The sequence below is a fragment of the Bos mutus genome, chromosome 17, assembly GCF_027580195.1.
Source record: "Bos mutus isolate GX-2022 chromosome 17, NWIPB_WYAK_1.1, whole genome shotgun sequence".
Taxonomy (NCBI): Eukaryota; Metazoa; Chordata; class Mammalia; order Artiodactyla; family Bovidae; genus Bos; species Bos mutus.
The window spans coordinates 34,222,230-34,240,581 of NC_091633.1; positions in this window are offsets into that span (position 1 = coordinate 34,222,230).

Consider the following 18,352-nt stretch of genomic DNA (forward strand, 5'->3'; position numbering starts at 1 on the left):
CTAAAAAAAACATTGTTGCCAGCTCTTCAGACCATTTTTTTCATTCCATTGTATGTTATTACAGATGAAGTGATAAACACATGACAGGTTCTGTTTTAGTCTTTATAAAATTACTTTGCCTCTCAAACCATGGGAAATGTTTAGATATTCATATTACACTATGATCAAAATGCATTAATGAACGAGAGAACTACATCATCATTATTCTGTCTAGTTGCAACATGAGTATCTTTCTCCCTTTTCATTAAATTGTATCAAATTTTCTTATGCCAAATCTGTGAGCATCCTTTAAAAGCAAAATTGCCAAAGCAATTTTATTTTCTAATCACAGAGAAAAAAATGAAGAAAATGTAGAAATAATCTATGGATGCTGAAATAAAATTGCTTTTATCTTTTGTTAACCAAAGCTAGATGCAGGGTAGAAAAATGTAGTCTTATATACCTCTCAAGTGATTAAATAACAAAATAAGGTAAAGAAAGTGTGGAGATTCTACATATTACTGTGGACATTGCTTATGAGTCAAGCAGTTTGTGAAACACTGAAGAAGGTAACTTGAATGCAGAAGACCCTAGTGATATAACTTAATATCTCTGAGAATAAAAACATGTGTAAAAGGAGAAATAAGTAAAGAGATATATTTGGTAAAATATCTATTTTAAACAATGCTGTAGTTTCTAAAATAATGACAGTTTCAGAATAATTTTTTCTTCAACCTTTGACCTCTAGGGTTTACCTTACTTAGCATTATAAATAGTGACCTTTTTCATTTTAAATTATTCATCGCATTAGTTATGAATTTTGGCATATGCTAATCCACCAGGTTCACTGACCTATGTGCAAAATTCATCCTGGCTTGCCTGAGTGCAAGTGCATTTTTTATTGCACATGTTCACTACTTCATTGCTCACACCTTTCCTTGAACTGGTTTATTTTCTTCTTTATTCAGTTATTTATAATTAAATGTTCCTCAACTCCTAAGATCTAGTTACATTAAAAGTCATTTTACAGACTCCATTTATTTTATATTTCTATCAAATTATTTTTAGAGTTTGAAAGTTTCTTACTCCATAATTTTGTCTTGTCAAATTCTTAATCATTATTTTCTACACTTGTCATCCTTAAGACATATGATGCTGAAGAATATGAAATTTTGAATTTAAGGATGTTCTGTAAAATTCCATAACAGGCAGATCTCTAAGATAATTACTTCATATTTACTGAAGTAAGATTTATTTTTACTACCTTGTTCATTGCTCACATTGGATTTGCCTCATAGCAATTTCTATATAATATAAAAGAAAATGACCTAATATACAGGAAATGAATAACAATCAAATGGATAAATATACTTAGAGTTGTATACTTTAGTGATTAATGGGAAGAGACTATTTTATACTGATATTGAGAAAGAGCACATGAAAATATTAAACACATGAGAGACAGAGCAAGAATAGAGCTAATAATGATATTAAATCTGTAATTTGCCAATCATTTACTTCTCACAGATGTTTCATAACCCCCTTCTAATCCATAAGCAAGACCTATACATTTTACACCAGAAATGACATTTAAATTCATCTATTTTTCTCATCTTAATTGTTACCACTGCAGAACCATCTCCGGATATCTTACCTAGAATTCTGCAATTAAGAACTTCTGAATTTGTCTCCCACTTTCCGCTTAAACTGAATTATAACCTGGCCATGCTCAAAGACTGTCAGTGGCTTCCCATAACACTTCAGGAAAAACATCTCTTTATACCAGTCTGAGAGCTGTGGGGCCTGCTTTTCAGCCTACTTTCAAAGTTGTTCATTGTACGTTTTCCTGTCATTCCTGTGTGTTCGCCACCCTGACATTTACACTGTTTCTGTCACACTCTAAGTTTTTTTCTCTGTCAAGTCTGTATTGCTCAGACTTTTGAATGGCTGGTCCTTTCTCATTATTTGCCTCAGTGTGAATGTGACCTCTCCAGAGTCTGCATGTCTTAAGTTGCCCTCTTCTCATCACACCTTCAGTTATTCTGAATCAAATCTTCCAACATTTTCTACAGTGATTATTATATTCTGGAATAACTCTGCTCCCTACCTTGTTTATTTCTGTCTCTTACAACTAGAACATAAGATTCATTAAATTCTTAGCTATATGGTTTTCAGTTCAGTTCAGTTCAGTGGCTCAGTCATGTCCAACTCTTTGCAACCCCAAGAATCACAGCACGCCAGGCCTGCCTGTCCATCACCAACTCCCAGAGTTCACTCAAACTCATGGCCATCGAGTCGGTGATGTCATCAAGCCATCTCATCCTTGGTCATCCCCTTCTCCTCCTGCCCCCAATCCCTCCCAGCATCAGGGTCTTTTCCAATAAGTCAGCTCTTCGCATGAGGTGGCCAAAGTATTGGAGTTTCAGCTTCAGCATCAGTCTTTCCAATGAACACCCAGGACTGATCTCCTTTAGGATGGAGTGGTTGGATTTCCTTGCAGTCCAAGGGACTCTCAAGAGTCTTCTCCAACACCACAATTCAAAAGCATCAATTCTTCGGTTTTAGTACTTATAAATAGTACCTTATATATTAACCAAGTTAATATATTAGCCTGTTTGTGAAGGAATTACCAAGACTTGGCTATGTCTTTGAAATAGGAGTTTTATAAGGAAGATTATTATTTTCTTCCTCTCTCTCTCTATCCTGCAAAATAATGAAAAAATCATTTGTGATTTTATGTTTTACACTTTTTGGAGCTAACTTATTTTAAAACTGCATATGTGATGCAGCATAATTTGCGAGTGGGTGAGTCAACTGAGTGGACTGAAAGATGATGAGACCAGTCTCTGTGGGAACAAGCAGTGTGTGAAAAGACAGAGCAGCCTGTGGAAGCAGCATGAAGACTGTACAACAAAAGGAGCATGAAGATAATTGGAAGAAAGTCTCCAGGCGTGTTATTCCCAATATACACTTAGCAGAGTGGTATTAAAAGAAAAACAGCTCCATTAATTACTACAAAAAGTCAAAGTTTCTTTCCAACAGAGTGAAACATTTGCAAATTTTCGTACTTAAAAAACACAAGAAAGAAATTTAGGTTATGCACTGTTTCAATAATTCCTCATAATGGAACAAGCTTTATTTTTCCTGGTTTACTGATTTATGATATGGTGGAACATCCTTCAAGTAAACCCCAAGTTCTAAATACACATAGAGAATGCAGAATTTATGCAGGGCCAAAGAGCATAAAGGAAGGTTACTTTTATAGTTGTTATTAGTTTATTTTCTGAATCTTTTTGAAGCTATTGTAATAAATGGAGTGAATGCTTAGATACATCTGTCTGCCTATCTATATGATTGTATTTGAGTTTATACCTAAATGTTATCCTTTGTCTTTGACAAAAATTATGTATCTGACAGTATATTTTTATTATTTTATTTTAAAGGGCAAGACAAAAGCTGTAATGATCCAAATTCTCATAAGCTTTTTCCTTTTTAGATTGAAGTGAGATTTTCCTTTAGGACTAATTTTCTTCTAGAGATGGATCTGAAACAGAAAACACTTTAGTGAGCCCTCAATTATACTCATATAAAGAAAATGTCTGTCCATTGTGGGGAGCTGTATGAAGTAATCCAATAACTGATATTTAAGACAAGGATGAATATTCAGTTTGGGATTCCCTCATGGCCCAGAGGTAAAGAATCTACCTGCCAATGCAGGAGATGCAGGTTTAACCCTTGGACTGGGAAGATCTCCTGGAGAGGAAATGGCAATCCACTCCAGTATTCTTGCCTGGAAAATCCCATGAACAGAAAAGCAAGGTGGGCTACAGTCCATGGAGCTGCAAAAGAGTCAAGTACAACTTGAGACTAAACAACAAACAACAGCAACAATCACTCTGTTTAATGACACAAGCTATGCCTTTGAAAATTGATACTCATTAGAAAATGTTTATTTATACATCTGAATTTGGACTAAGGTCATGTACCTTCCTATTAAGTTGTTTTTTTCCATGGTTTGCAGAAGATGTAGAGCTTAACTGTGAAAGATAGAGAAGCAGTTCTCAGCTAAAAAAAAAAATATATATATATATATATATGTTTTATTTTAATTATTGTCATATAAGAGTGTTATCAGTGAAGGCCTATTTAGAAAAATGGAGACTACTCAAGATATTTCAAGCCTAGGGAATTTACTTCAAGGAATTAGCTTAACCTAGAAAATTAGGTAGATGAAGAAGCTGAGGATTAGAATAATAGTGTTGTACAACTGAGAGATTAACTATAGGCAATGCTATCATTCATCTGGGAAAAGATATCTGTGAAGAAATGAGAAACCACAGAATTCTTAATTGAGCTTGAACCAAAGCAGTGCTACCTTGCAGGGGGCAGTATCAAGAGAGCAGACCAGGCCAGTGGCACCAACATCAGAGGAAGTCACCCATTGCCAGAGGCAGAGAGATAGGAGATATACCCATCCATTGACCAAATCTATCAGGAATCCAGTGAGCAAGGAAGACTTTGAAATGTAGCTTGCAAGAGAAAAGAAAGAAATGAATCTTCAGATAAATAGGCTAATGACAAGCACAAAGGGCTTCTGTGCTTTCACAAAAGCATTTTTAAAAGTTCAAACTGGTATTAGAAATTTCTAGATGATCAAGGAAAACCTCCTTACCTCAGAGCTTAGTGACAAAGATAGCCCTTGTTGAGATTAGTTTGGAGGGTTAGTGGTGATTTCCATTGGAGAATGACTCCACACTAACAGTTGAGATTGAGAATTGCCTTAAAAAGCAGTATAAAATGGAAGAATACTGAGCAACTGATTTTGAGAGCTTGTGAAAATTATAAAAAGCTACATATATCTTTATTTGTTGGTGTATTACTATGCTAACTGAAGTATGTTGTTTATTTGCTAAATCTGATTCTTTTGCGACCCCATGGACTGTAGCCCACCAGACTCCTCTGTCCATGGGATTACCCAGGCAAGAATACTAGAGTGTGTTGCCATTTCTTTCTCCAGGGGGATTTCCTGACCCAGGGATCAAACCCACGTCTCCTGCATTGCAAGAAGATTCTTTACCTCTGAGCCACCACGGAAGTCCTAACTAAAATATACAGAGTTTTAAAGCATTGGATACAAATATGTAAGATCTGCTAGACAGAAAATAGCTTATAAATTAATATCTAGTACTTTAAATTATAATCTCTCCAGTGAGGACTAGAAAAAAGAATGAAAAAAACAACATCTTTTATGAGTGTATGAACGAAACCAAAAGCCCAGAGCATACACAGTTTTAAAAATCATGTTACCACTTAGGAGATATATTAAAACAAATCTCCCAGGCTTAATTAACATTGGAAAATGGAACTACTAATGTCTTTTGATTGAGAAGACATATTTATTCATGAGTACAAAAATGTTTAAATCAAATTGTCTTTGAAAGATGTTGAAAATCCATTGAACTCTGACTTATGTTCGGTCAACATTCCAAGGCTTGCCATTGAAAATCATTCACAATTTGCTTTTTAAACTATATTTCAAACATCATCTCTTTTATTCTCTATATTAACTTTATCCATGGCTGAATTTACATGTTCACTGATTCTTAAAAACACTTTGTATTTTATCGTTTTACTCTTTACTCATCTCAAATTATTCACTTTAAAATCATATCTCCTTTTCACTGGCTACTCAAGTTCTAGTCACTTTTTAAATTTATGTATGTATATTTTTGTATAATATTTATACATTCAGGGTCTTCTGTGTTTTATTCATTAGACTATGTGAGAAAGATGTGCTAATAGACAAGATTTTGCCTTTGAAGATGTCTGACGTATAAGCAGTAGGCCTTAAGCATATAGTTACAATGATGTCTGATATGGCTTGTGGAATATTTGTGCTCTATCAGCTTGGTTAAATTGGAATTAGTTTTGCCAGAAATCACATTCCTATATGGATCTGAATGACAGTTGACAACAAAAGGAATTGTGCAGGATTTAGAAGGTGGAAGTGAAGCAGTAGCCATTGTAGTGTCAAGACTGGTAAAAGGGGTCTATCACAGCTGTGTCTCAGGTACATTGCCACTTACCTACTGGATCACTCTTCTGCTGTGGGGGCTGCACCCAAGCCCATAAGTCCTCAGCACTGTCCAAATTTCCTCTTTCATATATTCTAGTTTGGCCCAGGCATGGTGCATAAAGAGCAATAACAAGATGATAACTTCTTTCATCAAGGCTGACACTTAAACTCATTGATGTAGCTTGTCCTCATGAGTCATCATGTGTCCTTGCTCTCTTCCACTTCATGTCCAGCATTTTACTGACTTCTTAGACTCACTCTTATGTAGAGAGGAAAGAGCCTACCACACAAATGTGTCACATGCTCCTACAATTATGGAAAGGCTAGTTACAACAATATAGCTTAACCTTTTATCATTTATATTATATTCACTTCCTTGATCAATCACTACTCCTGCAAGTAGTTCCAAGAAAAAAATATTCAAGAATTATTCTCTGAAATATTTCTCTGATATGATTAGTTCCAATGGCATTAATAACCTTGTTGGCATGGTGAAGTGGGCTGCTAGCCCTCGGAAAGTTATGGCAAAACATTCACTTACATTATCATACTTAAACTCTTGTCATAAAATGTCTGTAGGAATTAAGACTTAAGGTGATAAAATAGTTACCACTGGAAATGTTTTAGTGGAAATAAGCAGTGTAATGTAACTCATTGATTGTTTCTAGTTGCACATCAGTACTTATAGGAAAAAGAAGCATTATTAGTTCAGGGCTTTAAATTCACAACTAGAGGTCTGGGAAAGTAATCAGAAAAATATGTGATGACTTTACAATAAATTCTTGTCCTTTGTAGACACAGAGATTATAAAAGCCAAAGTCACAGTCTAATGTTATGGGTAGTTAAATTGCACTGCAAATTGAATTTACAACCTCAGAAATACTGCTATGTTAAAGTTAAGGCATTGATTAGATAGGAGTGGGGCACTAAAAAATGGGATGTAGGTGCATGTGTGAAATCTTATTAAGTAAGCATTTTGACTTCCTAATTCTGCTAAACCTCATCTACATGTAGAAACAGGCTTTCCTCCTGCCCCTTTCCTAAAAAAATAACTGCCATCAAGGGAATTGCTGACTTTCCTAAGGACTACAACCGTCACCTCTCTTTGCTCCTAGAAATAAATTAGGACATAACTGAAGGCCCCAGTTTGTAATTTATATATTTAATCCTAGAAGGAGAATCTAAAGAGTATAAAAATTTTCCCATTTATATCAATGTTTCTAGGGGTGAATGATGCAAAATAAAATATTGTTGGATCAAGTCATATTTGTTGGCAGATATTCTGGATTCACTGTATTAGCTTTAGAAACTGGGAGAAACAGAGTTTTTAGGTTGTGTGATTGAAATATGGACTCAGGAGGTGGGATGGATTAAAAAATGAGGATAAACATATATATATATACATATATATATATATATATACTATGCTACACATCAGATCAGATCAGTTGCTCAGTCGTGTCCGACTCTTTGCGACCCCATGAATCGCAGCACGCAAGGCCTCCCTGTCCATCACCAACTCCCGGAGTTCACTCAGACTCAGGTCCATCAAGTCAGCGATGCCATCCAGCCATCTCATCCTCTGTCATCCCCTTATCCTCTTGCTCCCAATCCCGCCCAGCATCAGAGTCTTTTCCAATGAGTCAACTCTTCGCATATATATATATATATATACACACACACACACACACACACACACACACACACATAGCTACAGATAGTAGTATATACTACTATGTGTAGCTCAACTGATAAAGAATCAGCCTGCAATGTGCAAGACTCCAGTTCAATTCCTGGGTTGGGAAGATCCCCAGGAGAAGGGATAGGCTACCCACTCCAGTATTTTGGGGCTTCTCTGGTGACTCAGACAGTAAAGAATCTTCTTGCAATGTGGGGTACCTGGGTTTGATCCCTGGGTTGGAAAGATCCTTTGGAGGAGAGCATGGCAACCCACTCCAGTATTCTTTTTTAAAAAATTTATTTATTTTTTAATTGAAGGATAATTGCTTTACAGAATTTTGTTGTTTTTCTGTCAAACCTCAACATGAGTCAGCCATAGGGATACATCTATCCCCTCCCTTTTGAACCTCCCTCCCATCCCCTTCCCCATCCCAGTTCTCTAGTTGATACAGAACCCCTGTTTGAGTTTCCTGGGACATACAGCAAATTCCCATTGCCTGTCTATTTTATATATGGTAATGTAAGATTCCATGTTACTCTCTCCATACATCTCAGTCTCCCCTCCCCTCTTCCCATGTTCATAAGTTTATTCTCTATGTCTGTTTCTCCATTGCTGCCCTGTAAATAAATTCTTCAGTACCATCTTTCTAGATTCTGTATATATGTGTCAGAATACAATATATATCTTTCTCTTACTAATTTACTTCACTCTGTATAATAGGCTCTAGGTTCATCCACCTCATTAGAACTGACTCAAATGTGTTCCTTTTTATGGCTGAGTAATATTCCATAGAGTACATGGAACAAATACATAGTGTATACACCACTATGTGTATATGTATACACACTACGGAATATGTATATTCCATAGTGTGTATACCACAACTTCTTTATCCATTCATCTATTGATGGACATCTAGGTTGCTTCCATGTTCTAGCTATCATAAACAGTGCTGCAGTGACAAAAGGGATACATGTGTCTCTTTCAATGTTGGTTTCCTCAGGTTATATGCCTAGGAGTGTGATTTCTGGGTCATGTGGTAGTTTTATTCCTAGTTTTTAAGGACTCTCCATACCGTCTTCCATAGTGGTTGTATCAGTTTGCATTCCCTCCAACAGTGCAAGAGCATTCCCTTCTCTCCACAACCTCTCAGCATGTATTGTTTGTAGACTTTTTGATGATGGCCATTCTGACTGCTACGAAGTGATATCTCATTGTAGTTTTGAATTATATTTCTCTAATAATGAGCGGTGTTGAGCATCTTTTCATGTGTTTGTTAGCCGTCTGTATGCCTTCTTTGGAAAAATGTCTGTTTACGTCTTTTTCCCCCTTTTTGATTTGATTGTTCATTTTTTGGTTTGGAATTGTGTGAGCTGCTTGTATATTTTGGAAATTAATCCTTTGTCAGTTGTTTCCTTTGCTATTATTTTCTCCCATACTGAGGGTTGCCTTTTCACCTTGCTTAGAGTCTTCTTTGCTGTGCAAAAGCTTTTAAGTTTAATCAGGTCCCACTTGTTTACTTTCGTTTTTATTTCCATTACTCTAGGAGGTGGGTCATAGAGGATCTTGCTTTGACTTACGTCATCCAGTGTTTTGCCTATGTTTCCAGTTAGAAATGGACATGGAACAACAGAATGGTTCCAAATAGGAAAAGGAGTACGTCAAGGCTGTATATTGTCACCCTGCTTATTTAACTTGTATGCAGACTACATAATGAGAAACGCTGGGCTGGAAGAAGCACAAGCTGGAATCAAGATTGCCGGGAGAAATATCAATAACCTCAGATATGCAGATGACACCACCCTTATGGCAGAAAATGAAGAGGAACTAAAAAGCCTCTTGATGAAAGTGAAAGAGGAGAGTGAAAAAGTTGGCTTAAAGCTCAACATTCAGAAAATGAAGATCATGGCATCTGGTCCCATCAATTCATGGGAAATAGATGGGGAAACATTGGGAACTGTCAGACTTTATTTTGGGGGGCACCAAAATCACCGCAGATGGTGATTGCAGCCATGAAATTAAAAGACGCTTACTCCTTGGAAGGAAAGTTATGACCAACCTAGATAGCATATTCAAAAGCAGAGACATTACTTTGCCAACAAAGGTCCATCTAATCAAAGCTATGGTTTTTCCAGTACTCATGTATGGATGAGAGAGTTGGACTGTGAAGAAAGCTGAGCACTGAAGAATTGATGCTTTTGAACTGTGGTGTTGGAGAAGACTCTTGAGAGTCCCTTGGACTGCAAAGAGATTCAACCAGTCCATCCTAAAGGAGATCAGGCCTGGGTATTCATCGGAAGGACTGATGCTGAAGGTGAAGCTCCAATACATTGGCCACCTCATGCAAAGAGTTGACTCATTGCAAAAGACCCTGATGCTGGAAGGGATTGGGGGCAGAAGGAGAAGGGGACGACAGAGGATGAGATGGCAGGATGGCATCACCAACTCGATGGACATGAATTTGGGTAAACTCTGGGCGTTGGTGATGGACAGGGAGGCCTGGCGTGCTGTGATTCATGGGGTCGCAAAGAGTTGGACATGACTGAGTGACTGAACTGAACTGAACTGACTGAGAAGGTGGGTCATAGAGGATCTTGCTTTGACTTATGTCATCAAGTGTTTTACCTGTGTTTTACCTGTGTTTTCCTCTAAGGATTTTATAGTTTCTTATCTTACATTTAGGTCTTTAATCCATTTTGAGTTTATCTTTGTGTATGGTGCTAGTAAGTGTTCTAATTTCATTCTTTTATATGTACCTGTCCAGTTTTCCCAGCACCATTTATTGAAGAGGCTGTCTTTGCCTCATTGTATAGTCTTGCCTCCTTTGTCAAAATGAAGGTATCCATAGGTGTATGGGTTTATCTCTGGGCTCTCTATCTTGTTCCATTGGTCTTTTTTTTTTTTTTTCCTGTTTTTGTGCCAGTACCATAATGTCTTGATGACTGTAGCTTTGTTGTATAATTTGAAGTCAGGAAGGTTGATTCCTCCAGCTCCATTCTTCTTTCTCAAGACTGCTTTGGCTATTTGGGGTCTTTTGTATTTCCATATGAATTGTGAATTTTTTTTATTCTAGTTCTGTGAAAAATGCCATTGGTTATATGATAGGGATCACACTGATTCTGTAGATTGTGTTTGGTAGTATAGTCATTTTCACAATATTGATTATTTCTACCCAGAAACATGGAATATCTCTCCATCTCTTTATGTCAGCCTTGATTTCTTTGATCAGTGTCATAACTTTCTGTATGCAGTTCTTTTGTCTCCTTAGATAAGTTTATTTTTAGACATTTTATTCTTTTTGTTGCAATGATGAATGGGATTGATTCCGTAATTTCTCTTTCTGATTTTTCACTGTTAGTTTTAGAAATGCAAGTGATTTCTGTGTATTGATTTTGTATTCTGCAACTTTGCTAAATTCACTGATTAGGTCTAGTAATTTTGTGGTAGAATTTTTAGGGTTTTCTATGTATAGTATCATGTCATTTGCAAACAGTGTGAGCTTTACTTCTTTTCTGATCTGTATTCCTTTTATTTCTTTTACTTCTATGATTGCTGTATTAGGACTTCCAGAATTATGTTGAATAATAGTGGTGAAAGTGAACACCCTTGTCTTGTTCCTGATCTTAGAGGGAATGCTTTCAGTTTTTCACAAATGAGAATAATGTTAGCTGTAGGCTTACCATATATGGCCTTTACTATGTTGAGGTAGGTTCATTCTATGCCCACTTTTTGAAGAGTTTTAATCATAAATGAGTGCTGAATGTTGTCAAAGACTTTTTCTTCATCTATTGAGATTGTCACATGGTTTTTATATTGTAATTTTTTAATATGGTGTATCACATTGACTGATTTGTGTATATTGAAGAATCCTTGCATCCCTGGAATAAGCACAACTTGATTATGGTGTATGAGCTTTTTGATGTGTTGCTGAATTCTGTTTGTTAAAATTTTGTTGAGGATTTTTGCATCTGTGTTCATCAGTGATATTGGCCTGTAGTTTTCTTTTTCTGTATTGTCTTTTTCTGGTTTTGGTATTAGGGTGATGGTGGCCTTGTAGAAAGAGTTTGGAAGTGTTCCTTCCTCTGCAATTTTTTGAAAGAGTTTTAGAAGGATAGGCATTAACTTGTCTCTAAATGTTTGATAGAATTCTCCTATGAAGTCATTTTGTCCTGGGCTTTTGTTTTTGGGAAGATTTTTGATCACAGCTTCAATTTCAATCTTCCTGGTTCAGTCTTGGAAGATTAAATTTTTCTAGGAATCTGCCCATTTTTTCCAGGTTATCCATTTTATTGCCATATGGTTGTTCATAATAGTCTCTTATAATTCTTTGTATTTCTTCATTTTCTGTTGTAACTTCTCCTTTTTCATTTCTAGTTTTGTTGATTTGATTCACCTCTCTTTTTTTCTTGATGAATCAGGCTAAAGTTTTGTTAGTTTTCTTTATCCTCTCAAAGAACCAGCTTTTAGTTTTATTAATCTTTACTATTGTTTCTTTCATTTCTTTTCACTTATTTCTGCTCTGATCTTTATGATTTCTTCCCTTCTACTAATTTTTGTTGTTGTTGCCTTTGTTCCTCTTTTCCCAAGCAAGAGAATTCCAGAAAAACATCTGTTTCTGCTTTATTGACTATCCCAAAGTCTTTGACTGTGTGGATCACAATAAACTGTGGAAAATTCTGAAAGAGATGGGAATGCCAGACCACCTGATCTGCCTCTTGAGAAATTTGTATGCAGTTCAGGAAGCAACAGTTAGAAATGGATATGGAACAACAGACTGGTTCCAAATAGGAAAAGGAGTTCGTCAAGGCTGTATATTGTCACCCTGTTTATTTAACTTATATGCAGAGTACATCATGAGAAACGCTGGACTGGAAGAAACACAAGATGGAATCAAGATTGCCGGGAGAAATATCAATAACCTCAGATATGCAGATGACACCACCCTTATGGCAGAAAGTGAAGAGGAACTAAAAAGCCTCTTGATGAAAGTGAAAGTGGAGAGTGAAAAAGTTGGCTTAAAGCTCAACATTCAGAAAATGAAGATCATGGCATCCGGTCCCATCACTTCATGGGAAATAGATGGGGAAACAGTGGAAACAATGTCAGACTTTATTTTTTTGGGCTCTAAAATCACTGCAGATGGTGACTGCAGCCATGAAATTAAAAGGCGCTTACTCCTTGGAAGGAAAGTTATGACCAACCTAGATAGCATATTCAAAAGCAGAGACATTACTTTGCCAACAAAAGTTCGTCTAGTCAAGGCTATGGTTTTTCCTATGGTCATGTATGGATGTGAGAGTTGGACTGTGAAGAAGGCTGAGCGCCAAAGAATTGATGCTTTTGAACTGTGGTGTTGGAGAAGACTCTTGAGAGTCCCTTGGATTGCAAGGAGATCCAACCAGTCCATTCTGAAGGAGATCAGCCCTGGGATTTCTTTGGAAGGAATGATACTAAAGCTGAAACTCCAGTCCTTTGGCCACCTGATGCGAAGAGTTGACTCATTGGAAAAGACTGATGCTGGGAGGGATTGGGGGCAGGAGAAGAAGCGGACGACAGAGGATGAGATGGCTGGATGGCATCATTGACTCGATGGACGTGAGTCTCAGTGAACTCTGGGAGTTGGTGATGGACAGGGAGGCCTGGTGTGCTGTGATTCATGGGGTCGCAAAGAGTCAGACACGACTGAGCGACTGATCTGATCTGATCTAGGTTGTCTATTCAATGTTTTTCTTGTTTCTTGAGGTAGGATTGTATTGCTATAAACTTCCCTCTTAGAACTGCTTTTGCTGCATACCATAGGTTTTGACTTGTGTTTTCATTGTCATTTGTTTCTAGAAATTTTTTGATTTCCCTTTTTATTTCTTCAGTATCCTGTTGATTATTTAGAAACATATTGTTGGTCATTTAAATATATTTAAAAACATATTGTTTAATTTCCATCTGTTTGTAGTTTTTTTTTTTTTTACAGTTTTTTTTCCCTTGTAATTGATATCTTGTGGTCAGAGAAGATGCTTGATATGATTTCAGTTTTCTTAAATTTATTGAAGTTTGATTGTGATCCAAGATGTAATCCTGGAGACTATTCCATGTGCACTTGAGAAGAAGGTGTATTCTTCTGCATTTGGATGGAATGTCCTGAAGATATCAGTGAGATCCATCTCATCCAATGTATCATTTAAGACTTGTGTTTCTTTATTAATTTTCTGTTTTGATGATCTGTCTTTTGGTGTGGGTGGGGTGTTAAAGTCTCCTACTATTATTGTGTTACTGTCAATTTCTCCTTTTACATCTGTTAGTGTTTGTCATGTATTTAGGTGCTCCTATGTTGGGTGCATAGATATTTACTATTGTTATGTCTTATTCTTGGATTGATCCCTTGATCATTATGTAGCATCCTTCCTTATCTCTTGTAATCTTCTTCATTTAAAGGTCTGTTTTGTCTGATATAAGAATTGCTACTCCAGCTTTCTTTTGCTTCCCAGTTGCATGGAATAAAATTTTCCATCCTTTCACTTTCATTCTACATGTGTCTTTAGGTCTGTAGTGAGTTTCTTGTAGACAGTATATATATATGGGTCTTGTTTTTGTATTCATTCAGCTGGTCTGTGTTTTTTGGTTGGAACATTTAATTCATTTACATTTAAATTAATTAATGATGTATATGTTCCTATTGCCATTTTCTTAATTGTTTAGGGTTGACTTTGTAGATCTTTTTCTTCACTTGTATTTCTTGACTATATAAGTCCCTTTAACATTTGTTGTAAAGCTGGTTTAGTAGTACTGAATTGTCTTAACTTTTGCTTCTCTGAAATCTTTTTATTTCCCCATTAATTTTGAATGAGATTCTTGCTGGGTACAGTAATTTTGGTTGTAGATTTTCCCCTTTAAATATATTTTGCCATTCCCTTCTGGCCTGAAGAGCTTCTGCTGAAAGTTCAGCTGTTAAACATATGGGGCTTCCCTTGTATGTTACTTGTTGCTTCTCCCTTGCTGCTTTTAATATTCTTTCTTAGTATTTAGTCTTTGTTAGTTTGATTAGTATGTGTCTTGTCATGTTTATCTTTGGGTTTATCCTGTATGGGATTTAGACTTGATTAACTAGTTCATTTTCCATGTTGGGGAAATTTTCAACCATAATCTCTTCAAAATTTTTCTCATACCCTTTCTTTTTCTCTTTTTCTTCCTGGAGTCCTGTAATTAAAGTATTGGTGCATTTGATATTATCTGAGAGGTCTATGAGACTATTCTCTGTTCTTTTCATTCTTTTTCCTTTATTCTGCTCTTCAGAAGTTATTTCCACCTTTTTATCTTCCAGTTCACTGATTCATTCTTCTGCTTCAGATATTCTGCTATTGACTCCTTCTAGGTTATTTTTAATTTCAGTAATTGTGTTGTTTGTCTCTGTATGTTTATTCTTTAATTCTTCTAGGTCCATATTAATTGATTCTTGCATTTTCTCTATTCTTTTTTCAAGGCTTTTGATCATATTTGCTATCATTATTCTGAATTCTTTTTCAGGTAGTTTGCCTATTTCTTCTTCATTTATTTGGACTTCTGTGTTTCTAGTGTGTTGCTTCATTCATGTAGTATTTAACTGTCTTTTCAGTTTTTTTTTTTTTTTTTTTAAACTTATTGTGTTTTAGGTCTCCTTTTCCCAGCCTTCAATATTGAATTCTTTCTTCCTTTTGGTTTCTACCCTCCTAAGTTTGGTCCAGTGGTTTGTGTAAGCTTTGTATTGGGTGAGATTTGTTCTGAGCTTTTGTGTTTGTTTGTTTGTTTTATTTTTTCCTCTGATGAGCAAGGCTGAATGAGGTGGTAATCCTGTCTGCTGATGATTGGGTTTGTATTTTTGTTTTTTTGTGGTGTAGATGAGGCATCCTGCACAGGTTGCTACTGGTGGTTGGGTGATACCAGGTCTTGTATTCAAGTGGTTTCCTTTGTGTGTGTTCTTACTGTTTGATACTCCCTTGGTAAGTTCTCTGGTAGTTTAGGATCTTGGGGTCAGTTCTTCCACTTCAAAGGCTCAGGGCTTTATCTCTGGTCAGGAATGAAGGTTCCACAAATGGTTTATTATGGCAGTAAGTAAGATTAAAACAACCAAAAATGAGAAACTAAAGATGAATCCCAGACAAATGGCTGTTACAAAATTAGGCAAATAGTAATTAAAATAGTAAAATATACACATATACATATGCACCCATAAGCAAAATGAAAACAGTCCAATAAAAATAAAGTACAATACATTGACCCAGTGACCATAAATCTGTATGCATGTGAGGAAGAAACAGAACTAGACATGGAACAACAGACTGGTACCAAATTGGGAAAGAAGCATGTCAATGCTGTATATTGTCACTCTACTTATTTAACTTACATGCAGAGTACATTATGAGAAATGCTGAACTGAATGAAGTACAAGCTGGAATCAAGATTGCTAGGAGAAATATCAACGACCTCAGATATGCAGGTGATACCACCCTTATGGCAGAAAGTTAAGAAGAACTAAAGAGCCTCTTGATGAAAGTGAAAGAGGAGAGTGAAAATGTTGGCTTAAAACTCAACATTCAGAAATCTAAGACCATGGAATCCGGTTAAATCACCTCATGGCAAATTGATGGGGAAACAATGGAAACTGTGAGAGACTCTAATTTTTTGGGCTCCAAAATCACTGTAGATGGTGACTGTAGCCATGAAATTCAAAGATGCTTTCTCCTTAGAAGAAAAGCTATGACCAACCTAGAAAGCATATTAAAAAGGAGAGACATTACTTTGCCAACAAAGGTCGGTCTAGTCAAGGCTATGGTTTTTCCAATAGTCATGTATGGATGTGAGAGTTAGACTATAAAGAAAGCTGAGCACTAAAGAATTGATGCTTTTGAACTGTCGTGTTGGAGAAGACTCTTGAGAGTCCCTTGGACTGCAAGGAGATTCAGCAAGTCAATCCTAAGGGAAATCAGTCCTGAATATTCTTTGGAAGGACTGATGCTGAAGGTGAAGCTCCAATACTTTGGCCACCTGGTGCAAAGAACTGAATTCTTGGAAAAAACCCTGATGCTGGAAAGATTGAATGTGGGAGGAGATGGGGATGACAGAGGATGAGATGGTTGGATGACATTACCAACTCAGTGGACAAAAGTTTGAGTAAGCCCTGGGAGTTGGTGATGGACAGGGAAGCCTGGCATGCTACAGTCCATGGGGTTGCAAAGAGTCAGACATGACTGAGTCACTGAACTGAACTGAAAGCTGGGTTTGAGCAAATTTTCCAAGAGATGATGAACCACCATATCATATTGTAAAAGCAATAAATCCCCATTACTTCCCCTTACATAACATTCTCATTCATAAAATATATGTTTCAATTCAAAGTTCTCCAGGGTCTCCATTTTATGTTAATGTTAAATATTAAACAAAAAATCTTGATATTAGTGTATTTTATTTATTTACCTGAATTTATTCAACAAATACTTAACATGCAAAGTTCAGTCTTATTCAAGATATGAGATAGCTAAGTAGTAAAACAGATTTTTCTACCTCAGATCTTATATTTTATATTTTAATAGAATAATAGATGAGTAAGTTTCTTCAGAGAAGGCAATGGCACCCCACTCCGGTACTCTTGCCTGGAAAATCCCATGGATGGAGGAGCCTGGTAGGCTGCAGTCCATGGGGTCGCTGAGAGTCAGACACAACTGAGCGACTTCACTTTCACTTTTCACTTCCATGCACTGGAGAAGGAAATGGCAACCCACTCCAGTGTTCTTGCCTGGAGAATCCCAGGGACGGGGGAGCCTGGTGGGCTGCCGTCTATGGGTCGCACAAAGTCGGACACAACTGAAGCGACTTAGCAACAGCAGCAGCAAGTTGCTTAGTTTTAGAACATGCTACATGCTGTTCAGTTCACTTCAGTTCAGTTGTTCGGTGGTGTCCGACTCTTTGCGACCCCATGAACCACAGCACCCCAGGCCTCCCTGCCCATCACCAACTCCCAGAGTTCACCCAAACCCATGTCCATTGTGTCGGTGATGTCTTCCAACCATCACATCCTCTGTTGTCCTCTTCTCCTCCTGCCCTCAATCTTTCCCAGCATCAGGATCTTTTCACATGAGTCAGCTCTCCTTATCAGGTGGCCAAAGTATTAGAGTTTCAGCTTCAACATCAGCCCCTCCAATGAACACCCAGGACTTATTTCCTTTAGGATGGACTGGTTGGATCTCCTTGCAGTCCAAGGGACTCTCAAGAGTATTCTCCAACACCACAGTTCAAAAGCATCAATTCTTCGGTGCTCAGCATTCTTTATAGTCCAACTCTCACATCCATACATGACCACTGGAAAAACCATAGCCTTGACTAGATGGACCTTTGTTGATAAAGTAATGTCTCTGCTTTTTAATATGCTGTCTAGGTTGGTCATAACTTTCCTTCAAGGAGCAAGCATCTTTTAATTTCATGACTTCAATCACCATCCGCAGTGATTTTGGAACCCAGAAAAATAAAGTCAGCCACTGTCTCCACTGTTTCCCCATCTATTTGCCATGAAGTAATGGGACCAGATGCCATGATTTTAGATTTCCGAATGTTGAGCTTTAAGACAACTTTTTCACTCTCTTCTTTCACTT